General features: G+C 46.5%; 1 pseudogene; it reads right to left on the bottom strand.

Annotated features, from left to right (window-relative positions):
• Positions 1 to 2,297: 2,297 nt before the first annotated feature.
• Positions 2,298 to 13,213, bottom strand: LOC103682582 (annotated as a pseudogene).
• Positions 13,214 to 16,270: the final 3,057 nt, after the last annotated feature.

The raw sequence follows: 16,270 nt of genomic DNA, 5'->3' as shown, positions 1-16,270 counted from the left end.
GGTCTGAGCTCAGGGGAGAGAAGAGCAATGAGCAGAGAGGTGCTCTCTGAAACTGGGGGATAGATGGGCTTCCCCATGAGGACCGTGAAGAGAAGAAGACCATTTGGCCTAGGACTGAAAACCAACCACAGGGGTGCACACAAAAAAGCTGGAAAAGGAAGCTGAAACAGAAATCAGCAAAGAAGGGAACTGGAAGTAAAATAATCATAGAAGAGAAGAGCAGAGTGTCCCAAGAGTCCAGAGTTACCTGCGGCCCCTAGACGGGCTGAGTGAGGCTATTTCCAGCTGGATTGCATTTGGGTTTCTATCACTGTCAGACAAACCCAGTTCTGTTTTATATGTACTTTCTGACTCATTTTTTTAATTGAAGCATAGTTGACACACAATAACATGGTAGCTTCATGTGGACATTATACTGATTGGAGAAGTTTTTACCTTATCCTATACTCACCACAAGTGTAGCTCCCATGGGTCACCAGAGACACTATTACAATACCATTGACCATATTCACTTCATTGTGCCTTCCATCCACCTGATTATTCATCCCATAACGGGAAGCCTGTGTCTCCCACTCCCCTGCACGCATTTCTCCCATGCCCCCCTCGCCTCTCCTCTGGCAAACATCACTTTGTTCCTGTATTTATAGGTCTGATTCTGCTTTTTGTTTGGTTGTTTATTCATTTGTTTTGCTATTCACATTCCACATAAGACTGAATTCATACTCTATTTTTCTTTCTCTGTCTGACGTATTTCACCTAGGTTTATGCCATCTGGGTCTATCCATGTTTTGCCAAATGACAAGATCTCATCCTTTTTTATGGCTGAGTAATTTTCCATTTTGTATATATATCACCTGTTCTTTATCAATTCATCTGTTTTTTAAATAGGTAGTAAGATTATTTTAAAATTATTTAATTATTTGTGTGTGTGTGAGAGAGAAAGATGATGAGTGGGGGAGGGGCTGAGGGAGAGGGAGAATGTTTTAAGTTCCCCACTGAGCAGGGAGCCTGACAGTGGTCTTGATCCCAGGACCCTGAGGTCATGACCTGAGCCAAAGACAGACACTTAAATGACTGAGCCACCCAGGTGCCCTATAGATAGTAAGATTTATTTTAATTTTTCAATCTGACAAAAACAAAAACAAAAAATCACAGTATACTCATATATATCCACAGTATGGGCATTTCCAGAGGACTTACATTAAGAATCATTGTTTCTCTTCAACTACATGACAGGACTGCATATGCCATAATAACACTTTACAACAACAATCCAGCAGCAGTCATACAGACAGTATGATTTTACATTTCTTTTTTTTTTTTTAAAGATATTCTTACTTATTTGTCAGAGAGAAAGCACAAGCAGGGGGAGCAGCAGGCAGAGGGAGAAGCAGACTCCCCGCTGAGCAGGGATCCCAATGTGGGACTCGATCTCAGGACCCTGGGATCATGATCTGAGCCAAAGTTGGACACTTAATGGACTGAGCCTCACCCAGGCATCCCATGATTTTACATTTCCATACATGAGAAGAAAGTTGACATTTTCACAGCAATTTCTTTCCTCATAATGGTTGCCTGTTTCCAGTCTAGCAGAGCAGGTCTCCACACATGCTTTTGGAAACCTGAGCTTTTACGCTCTAACAGTGGCTACATTAGAAGTTTTATCCTTTGCAGATACAAAGTTAAATGAGGAAGTTGCCATTTACAATAACAACCAATGGTTTATTAATGGGTACGGTGAAGCTTACCTGCCAAGGTGTGTAGAATATTGCTGAGAGTAAAAATAAATAATGCTGTCGTAAAGCAGATTTCTTTACATTATAGATCAGAACAGACACTTATCATAAAAAGCTGTTAAGTTTTACAAATTGATTATATTCAAATTACAGCTGTTCCACAAATCTAAGGAAAAGAAACTGGTTGGAGAAAAGTTCAAAGACTTTCACTCCCCAGCCTGGCGAGTCTCCACCTGCCACGGGCTACAATGATGACATAACCTGTGATATAAAACACGAGATATGAACAGGTCATGCTCTCCCCTTATGTTCTATTAACTGTTATAGACCAGTGATTCTTCGAGATGAAAAATAATAAGAATTTCAGGACACAGTGCACTTTGATAATATATAGCATCTGAAATTTTTCTAAAGTCTGAAAACAGTCTTTTAATGCAAGCCTGCATCTTCAAACACATAAAATCTGCTCCTATGCTTGATTTCAACATCACTGGAAAAAAAAAATATCCATCACTAAACCCTGATACACATTCGTAGCCATTTCACCATCTTCTATCATGGTCAGTGTTCAGGAGGCAAAGCTTGACCCAGAATCCTTGTTCGCGTTTTCTCCAAGGGCTTCTCCATGCACAGTGGCCATTCTGCTTCTGTCTCCTTCTGCTTGGCACCTGCAGGCATGAGTATCAGGGCTTACCACACGTCTGACAGGGAAATGACTCCCACGATGCTATCTGCTTCACTTGTGACCAGCATCCCAGAGGTCAGCCCACACTAATCTGTCCAGGATTTCCAGCTTACTGTACTTCACAAAACCCTCAAGACACTGTGAGCGGTGCTGAGGGCCTGGGTCACTGTGACATCTAGGTTACTGAACGTTTTCTCAGCAGCAAGCTTAATTACATCAGACTTAGAATAAATATCCACAACTTCTCCTGACTCGTGCACCACAGGGAAAGCCAGCAACTGTCTTTCTGCAAAGACATTCAAGGCTCTACTGAAGGGAGTCTCCTGGTGGATGAAGGGATGTTGTGGTGGGTCCCAAATGCAAGAACATCCAGATTCTAGAAGCTTCATGAAGGGAGGCTTTGGCAGACCAGACATAAAATGCTGGAGGAACGAGAGGATTCTTTTGTGGGTACGTGTACAAAGTGCATTCTACTGGTCGGATCAATAACTGGCAATGAGTGAATTTTATTTGTGATCAGTGAGTGCACAGCATGGAAGATGTTTGCATCTGGAGCTATAATCACTAAAGGCTTATGTATTTCTTGGGGATGAAGCTCCCTCCCCATTTCAATCTTTTGTGCCTCTAATTCATAAATCTGTACCAGCGTTGACATATGCCATTTCTGTGGTGTATTTATGAACTCTGTAATTGTTAGCATTCCTACAAACTTTGTTTTGTGCTCTCCAGCAATGGTGCTGTTGGAACACCACTGCTGCTAAGGCACAGAAGGCTTTCTAACGTGCTTTGAAGAGTTGGAAAGAGGTGGTGATCCTTGTGTTACTTCGGTGCATGAAAACCCACATTCTGAGTCTTGTGCTTCCTCTTCCAACTGGAATTTCTCCCACATGCTGGCTTCTTGGTCCAGGGGCTGCAGCCTGCTGCTACCAGGGAGGAGGAGGACCAGGATCTGCAGGTACTTCTGGATGCTTCTCTGGCCAGGGATACAGGGGCACGGGGTGTGGGCTAGGACACTCTGGGGTGCAGGTGGAGTGCAGAGACCTGAGGGTGCTGGTGATTTGTGGGGGTGCTGGCAGAATGTGTGAACATGGAGGTTCTGGAAAGGACATGGGGTTGCACAGACACCACGTCTTGGGCTAGGACCCTCTGGGTGGTGCAGACATAGTGGGGGACTTGGGGGTGCAGGTGGGGATCCCTGGCTAGGCAAGCAGGGAGATGGTGGTTTGGATGAAGAGCAGCCCTTATCCATTCCTCTCTGATGGATACCTGGGTTGTTTCCACACCTTGGTACTGTAAGTCATGGTACAATAAATGTAGGGGTGCATGCATCTTCACACTGAGGGCACCCAGGCCGCCTGGCTAAAGCTGAAATTGATACAAGCTGGTATCATAAGGCTCTCTGTGCAGAGGGCCCCCTGGCAGGGTGGCTGGAGTGGAGATGGATCAGGAGCTGAGGTTTTCTGGGGTTCTCTGCACAGAGGTGCCCTGGCAGGACAGCTGTAGCTGAAGAGGGTGGGCTGGAGTGTCCCAGGGCTCTCTGCAGAGGAGACACTTTGGGAGGGTAGCTGTAGCTGAAGTGGATTCAGGATTGGGGGGTTCTCTGTGCACAGGATCTCCTAGCAGGATGTCTGAAGCTCAGGTGGGAGAAAGCTGGGGTGTCCTGGGGTCTTAAGCACTGTGAGTGGGCTGGCAGAGTGTGGGATGGGGGGTGCTGGGCTTTCCACATTAAGGGGCTCCTTGTCAGGACAGTTTGAGCTGAGACAGTAGAGACCCAGGAGGTCACATAAATCTCCATTAAGGGGGTGCCCTAGCAATCCGAGTCGTGCAAGCCTGAAGTGTGCTGGGGTGAATAGGATTAAGGTGTCACATTGGTGTGACTTCTGGAGCTGTAGTGAATGCCAACCGGGGCAACCCAGTGTGTGCTATGCTGGGGCTGCCTCGTGGGCACAGCTGGGGTTGAGTGGGTTGGGGACCCAAGGCTCAGCGAGGTAGCAAGCTGGCTAGGGTGCTCAGAACCTGCTTCTGTCCATGCTATCAAGGTGGAGGGGAATGGGAACCATGGCGCTTGCCAACACTTCAACACAGAAAGAGATCCAGCACCACTCCCTCCCCACTGGGGGGCTTGAAGGGTGCATCCTTCACAATACATTTGCTCTTTAAATTGCAGCTTCTTGAGACACCTTGGTGGCTCAGTTGGTTAAGTGTCTAGCTTCTGCTCAGGTCATGATCCCAGGAGGATCATGGGATCAAGTCCCATATCGAGCTCCTTGTTCAGTGGCGAGACTCCTCCCTCTGTGTGCCGCTCCTCCTGCTTGTGCTTGCTTTCACTCTCCCTCTGTCTGACAAATAAAGACAAACCTTAAAAAATAAAAACAAACTGCAGCTTGTTTTCTGTGACCCAGGGCAGACAGATCAGCTTACATCTCCCAGAACTATCCCTCTCACTGCAGTTGGCAGGATGGTGAGGGTGTCTCTGTCATGTGTTGTGCAGAAGCTGTTCAGTTGGCCCTCAGTTCTTCTTCAGGAGGATCTGCTCTATAAATAGGTGTAGACTTGATGTGTCCCTGGAGGTAGTGAGTTCAGTTCTCACCATAGGTGAGGTGAGCAAGGTCCCCATTTGGACTCTTATCTTTATAAACTTGCTCAAGTTGTTTCACTTCTCAGACTATCCATCTCCATTTCCTGACTGTAAAACAAGACTTTTTTTTTTTCTTACAAGATCCAATAGACTTACATGTCTAAGGTGCCTGGCACACAGTAGGTGCTCATTAAACATCTCTCATTCCTCTCCTCCAACAATGTGCTCTCCAAACCAAATCCTTGATTCTTCAGACAAACTGCTCCTCCCACTGTCGAGGTCTGAAATTTCTTTCTTTCTTTCTTCTTTTTTTTTTTTTTTGGCAATTGTTAAACTTTATTAAGATGCACCCTGGTATGGGTTGTACATTCTTTTCTATTATTATAATATTTTTTATTATATTATGTTAGTCACCATACATACATCCCTGGTTTTTGATGTAAAGTTCCATGATTCATTACTTCCATATAACACCCAGTACACCATGCAATACATACCCTCCTTAATACCCACCACCAGCCTATCCCATTCCCCAACACACCCTCCCCTCTGAAACCCTCAGTTTGTTTCTCAGAGTCCAAAATCTCTCATGCTTCATTCCCCCTTCTGAGTACCCCCCCTTTCGTTATGCCTTTCTTCTCCTACCGATCTTCCTAGTTCTTATGTTCCATAGATGAGAGAAACCATATGATAATTGTCTTTCTCTGCTTGACTTCTTTCACTTAGCATAATCTCCTCCAGTACCATCCATGTTGCAGCAAATGTTAAGAACTCGTTCTTTCTGATAGCTGAGTAATATTCCATTGTATATATGGACCACAACTTCTTAATCCAGTCATCTCTTGAAGGGCACCTCGGTTCCTTCCACGATTTAGCTGTTGTGGACAATGATGCTATGAACATTGGGGTGCATATGGCCCTTCTCTTCACTATGTCTGTATTTTTGCGGTAAATACCCAGTAGTACAATGCCTAGATCATACGGTAGCTCAAATTTTAACTTTTTAAGGGACCACCACACTGTATTCCAGAGTGGCTTTACCAACTTGCATTCCCACCAACAATATAGGAGGGATCCCCTTTCTCCACATCCTCTCCAACAATTGTTGTTTCTTGCTTTGTCAATTTTTTCCATTATAACTGGCGTAAGGTGGTATCTTAGTGTGGTTTTGATTTGAATTTCCCCGATGAATAATGATTTTGAACATTTTTTTCATGTGTCTGTTAGCAATTTGCATGTCTTCATTGGAAAAGTGTCTATTCATATTTTTGGCCCATTTGATGATTTGTTTATTTGTTTCTTGCGTATTGAGTTTGAGAAGTTCTTTGTAGATCCTGGATACCAGTCTTTTGTCTGTAGTGCCATTTGCAAATGTATTCTTCCATTCCGTGGGCTGCCTCTTAATTTTTTTTGACTGTTTCCTTGGCTGTGCAGAAGTTTTTTATATTGATGAAGTCCCACAAGTTCATTTTATCTTTTGTTTCTCTTGCCTTTGGAGACGTGTCATGAAAAAGGTTGCTGTGGCCGATGTCGTAGAGGTTGCTGTCTATGCTTTCCTCTAGGATTTTGATGGATTCCTGTCTCACATCGAGATCTTTCATCCATTTGGAGTTCATCTTTGTGTATTGTGTGAGAGAGTGGTCAAGTTCTGTTCCTTTACATGTAGCTGTCCAATTTTCCCAGCACCATTTATTGAAGAGACTGTCTTTTTTCCACTGGATGTTTTTTCCTGCTTTGTCAAAGATCAGTTGCCCAAAGAGCCGAGGGTCCATTTCTGGGTTCTCTATTCTCTTCCATTGGTCTATGTGTCTGTTTTTGTGCCAGTACCATGCTGTCTTTGTGATCACAGCTTTGTAGTACAACTTGAAATCCGGCAGTGATGCCCCCAGCTTTGTTTTTCCTTTTCAACACTTCCTTGGAGATCCGTGGCCTTTTCTGGTTCCACACAAAATTAAGGGCTGTTTGTTCCAGTTCTTTGACAGATGTCATTGGTATTTTGATTGGGATAGCATTGAAAGTATAGATTGACCTGGGTAGAAGGACATTTTAACTATGTTCATTCTTCCGATCCATGAGCATGGAATATTTTTCCATCATTTTGTGTCTTCTTTAATGTCTTTCAAGAGTGATTTGTAGTTTCTAGAATATAGATCCTTTACATCTGTGGTTAAGTTAATTCCAAGATAACGTATGATTTTTGGTGCTATTGTAAATGGGATGGATTCCCTAATTTCTCTTTCTTCAGGTCCGAAATTTCTTTTTTTTTTTAAAGATTTTATTTATTACTTAACACTGAGAGACAGCCAGCGAGAGAGGGAACACAAGCAGTGGGTGTGGGAGAGGAAGAAGCAGGCTCTTAGTGGAGGAGCCTGATGTGGGGCTCGATCCCAGAATGCTGGGATCACGTCCTGAGCCGAAGGCAGATGCTTAACCACTGCGTTACCCAGGCGCCCCAAGGTCTGAAATTTCTGAGCACAGTATGGGAAGACCCACCTTGCTCCTGGGCTTGGCACCTCACAGGTCACTCTGGCAACTTTACCCTTGCCACTTGCTTGCTTTCTCTCCACCTACTGAACTGAGACGTGCAAGTGCCTGGCTCAAGCCTCCTCTATAAATCCTACTCCCTGGTTGGAGGCTAATTTCAGAATCCATCAAGGTTCATGAATACCTTAGCAGCCAAGGGAAATGCTGAGCCACTGGGAAAGTCTTCCCAAGGGTTTTAGAAATCCACTGCTAGTGGTTGGATTTTGGAAAGCATTCCAGTGGAGGGCCTAGGAGGGTCTTAGTGGTTGAGTAGGGTAGGTTTAACTAAGATAGATCTGTGGATTAGGAGGAAAGTTTTCATCAATCTAGCAGCCGGAGTCAGATGTGAAATGGAAAGGAGAGAAGGAAGTAATCATTCCTGAGTGCCCAGAGTGGATGCCTGACTCTGCCAGGCCATTGATATAGGACATTTCTCTGAACGTGGTAACAATTCTACAGACTGGTCATGCTCTTGTGTGTCCCTATTTTGCAGATGAGGAAAGTGACATTGGTTGGACTTACCTTAGCATGTAGCTGTGCTATAACATGGCCCATGGAAGGAGTCTGTAGAGCCTAGTGGGTCAGGGTTCCCATCGTAGCTCCACCTCCTCCTAGCTGTGTGACATTGAATACATTCCTGAGCGTCTCTGATTCTCAGTCACCTCATCTGCAGCATGGAGAGACCAGTGCCTACCTCATTAATGTGTTTGAAGATTGAAATGACACAGGAAACCTGCAACCCTTAGCAGTGTTTCTATCACACAGTAAACAATCACGAAATACGGTCTGTTCTTAATTTTACTATTATTGATGTTATTGCAAAAAATCCTGACCACACATGAGGGCGCTTGGATTTAAACCTAAATCCTTCTGGATCCAAAAATCAAAAGTGTTAGAACCATAACCATGTTAGGAAAAACCTGGTCATACTCATTCCTTCAAGCTTCTTGGTTACATTTACTAATGCCCGGCATGGTGCTGGATACTGGAAACACAGAACAAAGAATATCCTACTGTTTAAGGGATCATAAGCAAGGGAAGTAAAGTAAATTGTATTATTTGTCTCCATTTTTTCACCTTCCCTTCATGGCCGTAGCCCTCCAAATTGACCTCATTTACTTTTCTTTTTGAATGGGCTTGGCTGTAGGACTTGCTTTGGCCAATGGAATGTGAATGTTCTTGTTGGCAAACAGAGACTTTAAATGGTCAAAGTTTGGAGCCACATTTTCCCACAAAGTCTGTGAGGTCTCAGGTCAGAAATCGTCTATGCCAAAATACCTGTGTGTAGACACCCTGCTTCCCTTTCCCTTTCTATCAGAGTGGCACCCACCTCAGTGGCTGGCCTTGAGACCTAGAGAAGTCAGTGTGTGTGAATAGTGTTCACTAAGATGGGCACGTTGTGCTGTCAGCTCCCTATGGTTCACTGCCACATTTTCAGAGGCTTGGAGTCCCCTGCCCACAATCTGGAGAATGCAGTGTCTACTGTGGTGACTTGGTGACTATGATGCTGAGCTGTATATTTCAAACATCTGGAAATTATTCTTTTGCATTTCAGTGCAACTATTTATTTAACGTTGGTAGATATCCTGAAACTCATGCCACCCCCACTCCAGGAGGTGACACACACACCCAGCCCAGCTTCCCTTCTATGTCCTCCTGGGGTGGGCATGTGTAGTGTCCTCTCCCCTTTGAAAATGTGGCCTGGAAGGGAAAACCTTCCAGGAAGCCCTGAATTTGGACAAAAAAGCTCTGAAGCTTAGGGACCTCAGCCCACTCCTGACACCTCCAACTCCACCTCCCCCTCCAGTAGGGAGGACTTCTCCTCAGGCTAGAGGAGCGCAGCCTAGGATTACTCTGTCCTCAGAACCTGGGTCTCCTCCTTTGCTCCCAGCTCCCTCCTCATGCTGGGCCATGTCCAGGGAGCCCTGGTCCTCTGGAAAGGTCTTCTAATCTTGTCCTTCTTCTACACCAAGTAAAAAAGCAGATTTGTCTTTAAACTTTGATGTTCTTCCACAAATATTGTGAGGGAATTCTTTAGCTTAAACTCTTTTTTGGAGAGTTCTTTATTACTGTTCTTGCTTGTGTTAAAAGCCACCCAATCCTCTCAAAGTATTATCTATGGCTTTCATTGCCATGGACAGCTCTCCCAGCTGCTGGTCTTTCTCTTATCTTTAGTCCTGGCGTCCTTTGCTCACTCAGGAGAGACTTCCCCTAAAGATAAAGTTTCCCCAAGTGATATATTACCAGGACATCAGGCTAAACTCATCCCCAGGCCTGAGGCCTGCGGGTCATGGAACCACCAGCATCTCGGCACAGTGACTCCATGTGGGTACTGCATTCTGAATGGCTGCAAGCACCACTCAGGTCTTGGCATCCAGCTGTGAATCACTGACATTTGGGAGTAAGCCCCCAGGAGAGGGAACAGCCTTTACTTTCACAGACCACACCACACTGGACCTTCTACTGGAGAGGGGGATTTGTGTCTGTCTAGTAACCACAAATTTCTGACATCTGGGTACAAATGCTCCACTTTTCCGGGTTTGGGCTGTCCTTCCTGCTCCATGTCCTGACCTTCTGTGTGTCTTACAGAGTCACTGAATGAGTTAGTGTGGGAAGGTTCATGGGGCCAATTCTTCCCTGTCTTGCAATGGGGACACCACTTGGGATCCAAGAACATGGTCATCGTGTGTTGCCAGGAAGCAGGGATGTTTCTGAGGCCAGTGCACTGTTCGTGTTCTCTGGGCTCACATTTTTGGAAGGCATCGTGGGGTATGGTGTATGGGGACTGGTGGCCTATGCTTCCAACCAGGTTACCTGTGCCAGGTAGGGAAGCTGAGTTCCACAGGCAGAGGAGGCTTTTGGGAACAGCAAGGGAAAGCCTGGGGATGGACTCCCACCATGCCTGTAGTTGGGGTCAGAGGGATGGGGTGGGATTGGCAGGTGGTCTTTGCTCTGTGGACAGTCTGCAGGGGCACAGAGGTGTTGGTGGCTCTGCGTGTGGGTCACAAGTTTCCCTTTGTTGAGTAGGGCAGTCTGGTATGAAAACCATGGATTTAGAGAAGGGAGGTTGGCTGGCATGCATAGCTATTTAGAGAGGTGGGGGCTGGTCCTTGCTGTGTGTGCAGTCAGGTGCCAGTGGAATGAGGAGGTGACCAGAGGTGGAACCCACTCTTTGTCCCACTTTGGAGCACTGGGCCATGGCTTTTGTAACTGCAAGCATCAAGATCCCTAAGCTCACCACAGGGCTCCTGGCCAATTGCCAGGTGTCTGCCTGGCTCCCTCTCCCTGGACATTCCCCATGCCACTGTCCCTGCCCCCCACGCTTGGCTAATCGCCTACCACTGACCCTGCCTCTCACCCTGGCCAATCTTTAGGTGATTATTCCAGCCCTTCTCTTACTGGCCAATCAACAGACAGCTCTCAACTGTTATATCATCCTGTTAACTCATCTGTTATCTCGCTTCTCTGGCCAATCACCAGGCAGCATGGCAGTCCAATCACCAGGCAACACTCATCTCTGGCCTCATGCCCTTGTCCACCAGTGGTCTCTTGTACTCACGAGCTGTTGCACAGTGTCCTTGCTGGTTCTTTCTGTGGACAGAGACTGGCTCCTCTCCCATTTGGGCCAACCTTCCTTTCCTAGGTGAGAAATGAGAAGTGGGGGAGGTGACCTGCTACTCAAAGGACCAGGAGATCTGAGAACGATTATGGGCCCACCCCTCGAGAAGCTCTGGAAGGGTTTTGCTTGCTGATCCCGAAGGATCCTGAATCCATCAGTAATTCCACCTGAGAGCCAGTTCTGAGAAAAGAGCACCGGGCTGGGCTACGAGACGGGAGGGAGGACTCCAGGAAGAGGAACTCTCCTAATGCCTCAGCGTGAGACTGAAATCAGACAACTTAGATAGGAGAAATGTGAGAGGGAAATTGCGAGTTGGCCACTGGCAGTACGTGGGGAGGTTTGATTGACAGTCATCACTGCTTGTGGGCACAAGGGAACAACAACGTTGAAGGAAGTGCATGGGACCGGAGAACGTGGAGTGTTCGGGGCAAGTGGAGATGCCTTTCAGGAAAACATATATCCCCACGATGGTCCAAGTGCTGAGTGCTGACTGCAGCTGATTAGGGCAGATGGCCATTTGCATGGCTCTGTGTTGCTTTTACAGACTTTACTGTCCTTACAGTGTGGGTGGTCACAAGGCAGTGCCTGAGGCTGAATCTCACCAGTATTAGGAACAGCTATCGAGCCCCAAGAGGATGTCATGTGCTCACGGAGTTCATGGTCTTGGGCCATGATTCTCAGGCAAGGGTGATCCGAGGGTGAAAAAATCACTTTGAGGGATCCCAGGGGAGGCACAGTTGGGCGAGGATGTCTTCCCAGATCAAAGCCTCTGGGGCCTTGAACTCCAAGGCCAGGAGACACAGCCTGCTAGCTGGAAGACTCGCACAAGCTTCCATGTGGACACCCTCTCTAGCAGGCAATTCCACAGAGTGGTGGCTCCGTGTTGCACACAGGCCAGGGCCCTGAGAACTCAACGATACAGATAGCATAGTTCACCCGTTGACGGGACAGGCTCCAGGGCTCAAGTCCAGACTTGAGACTCCTCTGGCGTGGCTGGCCTTGGACCCCAATGTGGCTGCAGGCCCATTCTTTCCTCCATGTCCTGTGTGCGCAAGTGCCAGCCCCGAGGGTCCAGAGACCTCACAGACACTCTCAGATCAGAACGCTATCATCCCACAGCCACGAGGGAGGCTTTCTTCCACGTGGCTTCCACAGACAAAATGAAAGCCCCCTGTGTTCCGAGGCCACCTTGTCCCCAGGCACCTTTCAGACATTGGAACCTGCTCTGTCCAGGGAGGGAGACAGACCCTTCCACTCTGTCTACAGAAGTTACAGGCAGTTGTGTCCATAGAGTGAACTTTAGGAGTGACACTCTGGGGCAAGAGAGATGTACAGGGTTTCTAGCACAAGCTATATGGACAGAGAGATATGCACAATCCACCAGTGCAGCTGGACGCACGGAGGCATGGAGAGACGGACGTGTTTGTGCATATGCGCGTGTCCAGAGAGATCGAGATCTTTTTGGACAGAAGCGGCCAAGATCAAAATTCTTTCATTCTGGGCAACTTGGAACACATACGTGTTGGGCGTGGGGGGAAGGGGGCGTCAAATGACTGAATCCACAATCTCTCATCTCCCCGGGCACGTAGGAAAGAGTTAGGGGAAGAATAAATCCCCAAGGAACTAGCCGCCGACACACACTTGAGCGCGTCCTCTGACATGCTTAAGCAGGATCCTGTGACACTGTGGACCTCTGAGTGTGTCCACTTATGAGGGAAAGCGAGATAGAGAGAGAGGGGGATAGAGAGAGACAGAGATCTGAAGAAAGAGACAGAGACAAGGAGGGAGGCAGGCAAAAAAGCAAGGAGGGAAGGAGGGAGGATGAGAGGGAGGGAGGAAGGGAGGGAGAAAGGGAGGGAAGGAGGGAGCTTTGTTGCCTGCGTAGTATGATCAGCCTTACGTGTGCATTTGGCCTCGGCTGAGAAGGATGGGGTCGAATCCCATGGGCGTGCACTGACTGCCCCTTGGGCTCTACCTACATCCCTTGGAGGAATACTGGCCCCTGAGGCACCTTCATCTGGGCGAAGGTTGATCAGATGGCCGGAAGCCTTAGAGCGGCCACTCCGGGTCATTGGGGCTGGAAGCTGGGAACCAGACGTGGGCACCCCGATGACTTCCCCAGCCAGGCCCAGACCCAGGAAGCCTCACAAATCTCTGAGGATTGGCAGGCATGACAGGACGGGGGGGGAATGGAACAAATCACTACCAAGAGATCGCACTGGGGAGGCAAAAAGAGGTTTATTGTAGCAACGGAGAGTCCCATGGAGCTTGTAAATCCAGGCTGCATTTCCTCAGACCTACCCCTTGCATGGGAGAGAGGTGAGCCAGCTGGTGGAAGACCACCGAGAGGCTGGCAGGGAATGGAGGCTTTCCTCCTGAGAAGCTAGGAACACCGTGGGGAGTGAGGCATGCCGACACATGACAGAAGAGAGGAGACAATGCTAAGCTTCTGGAAACAGCCACGCTTCCCCAGCCAGGCCCAGACCCAGGAAACCTCACAAATCTCTGAAGATTGGCAGGCATGACAGGACGGGAGGGGAATGGAACAAATCACTTCCAAGAGATCGCACTGGGGAGGCAAAAAGAGGTTTATTGTAGCAACGGAGAGTCCCATGGAGCTTGTAAATCCAGGCCCTTTCTACATCACTCTCAATAATTATTGTTTCTTGCTTTGTCAATTTTTTCCATTATAACTGGCGTAAGGTGGTATCTTAGTGTGGTTTTGATTTGAATTTCCCGATGAATAATGATTTTGAACATTTTTTCATGTGTCTGTTAGCAATTTGCATGTCTTCATTGGAAAAGTGTCTATTCATATTTTTGGCCCATTGATGATTTGTTTATTTGTTTCTTGCGTATTGAGTTTGAGAAGTTCTTTGTAGATCCTGGATACCAGTCTTTTGTCTGTAGTGCCATTTGCAAATGTATTCTTCCATTCCTGGCTGCCTGCCTTATTTTTTTGACTGTTTCCTTGGCTGTGCAGAAGTTTTTATATTGATGAAGTCCACAAGTTCATTTTATCTTTTGTTTTCTCTTGCCTTTGGAGGCGTGTCATGAAAAAGTTGCTGTGGCCGATGTCGTAGAGGTTGCTGTCTATCTTCCTCTAGGATTTTTGATGGATTCCTGCATGGATCTTTCAATCCGTCTTTAAGGTTCATCTTTGTGTATTGTGTGAGAGAGTGGTCAAGTTCTGTTCCTTTACATGTAGCTGTCAATTTTCCCAGCACCATTTATTGAAGAGACTGTCTTTTCCACTGGATGTTTTCCTGCTTTGTCAAAGATCAGTTGCCCAAAGAGCCGGGTCCATTTCTGGGTTCTCTATTCTCTTCCATTGGTCTATGTGTCTGTTTTTGTGCCAGTACCATGCTGTCTTTGTGATCACAGCTTTGTAGTACAACTTGAAATCCGGCAGTGATGCCCCCAGCTTTGTTTTCCTTTTCAACCTTCCTTGGAGATCCGTGGCCTTTTCTGGTTTCCACACAAAATTAAGGGCTGTTTGTTCCAGTTCTTTGACAGATGTCATTGGTATTTTGATTGGGATAGCATTGAAAGTATAGATTGACCTGGGTAGAAGGACATTTTAACTATGTTCATTCTTCCGATCCATGAGCATGGAATATTTTTCCATCATTTTGTGTCTTCTTTAATGTCTTTCAAGAGTGATTTAGAGTTTCTAGAATATAGATCCTTTACATCTGTGGTTAAGTTAATTCCAAGATAGATAATATGATTTTTGGTGCTATTGTAAATGGGATGGATTCCCTAATTTCTCTTTCTTCAGGTCGAAATTTCTTTTTTTTTTTAAAGATTTTATTTATTACTTAACACTGAGGCCAGCCAGCGAGAGAGGGAACACAAGCAGTGGGTGTGGGAGAGGGAAGAAGCAGGCTCTTAGTGGAGGAGCCTGATGTGGGGCTCGATCCCAGAATGCTGGGATCACGTCTGAGCGAGCAGATGCTACCACTGCGTTACCCAGGCGCCCCAAGTCTGAAATTTCTGAGCACAGTATGGGAGACCCACCTTGCTCCTGGGCTTGGCACCTCACAGGTCACTCTGGCAACTTTACCCTTGCCACTTGCTTTGCCTCTCCACCTACTGAACTGAGACGTGCAAGTGCCTGGCTCAAGCCCTCCTCTATAAATCCTACTCCCTGGTTGGAGGCTAATTTCAAGAATCCATCAAGGTTCATGAATACCTTAGCAGCCAAGGAAATGCTGAGCCACTGGGAAAGTCTTCCCAAGGGTTTTAGAAATCCACTGCTAGTGGTTGGATTTTGGAAAGCATTCCAGTGGAGGGCCTAGGAGGGTCTTAGTGGTTGAGTAGGGTAGGTTTAACTAAGATAGATCTGTGGATTAGGAGGAAAGTTTTCATCAATCTAGCAGCCGGAGTCAGATGTGAAATGGAAAGGAGAGAAGGAAGTAATCATTCTGAGTGCCCAGAGTGGATGCCTGACTCTGCCAGGCCATTGATATAGGACATTTCTCTGAGCGTGGTAACAATTCTACAGACTGGTCATGCTCTTGTGTGTCCCTATTTTGCAGATGAGGAAAGTGACATTGGTTGGACTTACGCAGCATGTAGCTGTGCTATAACATGGCCATGGAAGGTCTGTAGAGCCTAGTGGGTCGGGTTCCCATCTGCTCCCTCACCTCCTCTAGCTGTGTGACATTGAATACATTCCTGAGCGTCTCTGATTCTCAGTCACCTCATCTGCAGCATGGAGAGACCAGTGCCTACCTCATTAATGTGTTTGAAGATTGAAATGACACAGGAAACCTGCAACCCTTAGCAGTGTTTCTATCACACAGTAAACAATCACAGAAATACGGATCTTTCTTAATTTTACTATTATATGTGTGCAAAAATCCTGACCACACATGAGGCGCTTGGATTTAAACCTAAATCCTTCTGGATCAAAAATCAAAAGTGTTAGAACCATAACCATGTTAGGAAAAACCTGGTCATACTCATTCCTTCAAGCTTCTTGGTTACATTTACTAATGCCGGCATGGTGCTGGATACTGGAAACACAGAACAAAGAATATCCTACTGTTTAAGGGATCATAAGCAAGGAAGTAAATCAAATTGTATTATTTGTCTCCATTTTTTCACCTTCCCTTCATGGCGTA

Source organism: Ursus maritimus, unplaced genomic scaffold (assembly GCF_017311325.1).
Source record: "Ursus maritimus isolate PB19 unplaced genomic scaffold, ASM1731132v1 scaffold_5, whole genome shotgun sequence".
Classification (NCBI taxonomy): Eukaryota; Metazoa; Chordata; class Mammalia; order Carnivora; family Ursidae; genus Ursus; species Ursus maritimus.
The sequence above is the reverse complement of the archived record's forward strand: the minus strand, read 5'-3'. Positions and strand labels throughout refer to the sequence as shown.